Source organism: Schistosoma mansoni, chromosome 3 (assembly GCF_000237925.1).
Source record: "Schistosoma mansoni strain Puerto Rico chromosome 3, complete genome".
Lineage (NCBI taxonomy): Eukaryota > Metazoa > Platyhelminthes > Trematoda > Strigeidida > Schistosomatidae > Schistosoma > Schistosoma mansoni.
The window spans coordinates 524,563-526,444 of record NC_031497.1 but is presented as its reverse complement, the minus strand read 5'-3'; the positions used below and the strand labels follow the sequence as shown (position 1 = coordinate 526,444).

General features: G+C 31.6%; 1 non-coding gene across 1 annotated transcript; it reads left to right on the top strand.

Annotated features, from left to right (window-relative positions):
- The first annotated feature begins 1,584 nt into the window (after positions 1 to 1,584).
- Positions 1,585 to 1,657, top strand: Smp_tRNA_01227_Pseudo_TTG.1.1. Its single transcript has one exon. It is a non-coding gene (tRNA).
- The last annotated feature ends 225 nt before the right edge of the window (positions 1,658 to 1,882 follow it).

Sequence of the window (1,882 nt, the reverse complement as noted above, 5' to 3'; positions counted from 1 at the left end):
TCGTTATCGTTACTATGGCCTTAATATTATTACTATCATTCTATTATTATTATTATTATTACTGCGTCCCCCTTTACTTATGTCTTATATTCTTATTATAAAATGAACTATCTTTTTTCTTTCTTTCATAAACATATATCATTGTTTTCTGTGAAAAATTCTTTTGTTTAATACAGATAAAGTGACGTTGTATATTTGAAGAAAAAAAGACGGTTCAGTACAAGGGCATATTGTAACGTTCCCACGTATTCTGTACATAATGTGTACTTTATTTTGAAGGTGTTATTGTATTTTCTGAAATAAATGAATGAATAGTGAAGTTTTCATGATGAATTATTATTATTCAATTACATGCTGATGGTGTTGTTGAGACAGACAGTGAAATCTTTACAGTTAAATTAACCAACTCATAGAACACAGTAACATCTCCGAAATCTTCGAGAGTTGCTGTAACCAACAGCGGAAGACAACAGTCTAAAAAACCAAAAGCACAAGAGGATTCAAAATACTTATGAGACCAGAAGTGAAGCTATAGAACACAACTAGCTTGCGTTGTAGAACACAAAATAGATGCAAATGATAGATTAAAGAATAAGTGTATATATTTCACAAATAATCTGTGTTCCATCATATATATATTCTATCCAATAGCACTTTGATCTTATGATACGATAAATTGTGTACATAGATTAAGTTATTGATTAATGAATATCATATGGTAATCAGATTGAAATCATTTCTATTCTTTAAATGTAAATAAAACATGTACATTTACAATATGGTTTTGATTTATTTCTAATGTGTGCTTAATCTGTATCCATAGTCTTCATCTTCTATATTGCTCATTTTCTTCCATGAAATACAATCATATTAAGGAGAAGAGAAAAACAAAAAAAAACACTTTTCATGTTGAAGTAAATCTTTGTGTGGAGATTTATGAATGGTTACTTTAAGAACTATTTATGGACCAATATGATATGTATATTTCCTATTGCATAATTGTTAAGTAACTAAAGTATCCATATTTGTGTCTCTCTTATTATAAGCTTCATTTTGACCTATTAACTATTATTACACGATTTACTATTCTTGAGTTATCCCTAGTCCATTAATTACTGTTTCCCCCTATTCACAGCCACATTTGGCCAAATATTATGCAAATGTTATTTTCTATTTTATGGTACGATGCGGTCTGTCTGTTTGGTATATAAGCTCAGTATGTTTGAGAATAATGATTCATATTGCAGAGACTGTTATTGGTGTTCTGGACTTAACTAGCTGGGCTAGACAGAAGGCAGGACTGCTAAGTACTCAAGACTGCTCATACGGTTTTTGTGTATCATTGCTCTGATCGATAAATTCACTCCTCTCTAATAGGCGGGGATCATCACGTTCATATATTAAACAGGGCACACGTACGCACGCAATCGATATAACATTTTGTATGTAGAATATAAATCATAAATTAAATATAAAATTATATTTGAAAAAAATTCCAAGGTAAATAAAATATAAATAGTTTCATCGTTATCAGAACTCCAGGCTGGTTCAGATTTCCTCCTTTAGAAAATAATCGGCTATCAGTACTCAGTGGCCGAGTGGATAACGCGATGGCATTTGAAGAGAAAGGTACTGGGTTCGAGTCCCAGAGTGAACATCAACTCTCAGATTCAGGTACATCCAGCTGACGAGTCCCAAATATGATGAAACGCACGTCCTGGATTCCACTACCAATTAGAGATTGACCAGTTGCAGTTCAAAAATAACATCAATGGGAAGATTCAAACAAACAATACTAATTAAATTTAATAATCGAAATTGCTGGAACATCATACATTACTATTGAGTTGATTGATTTCCTTCCTCTTTCACACTTTTGAAC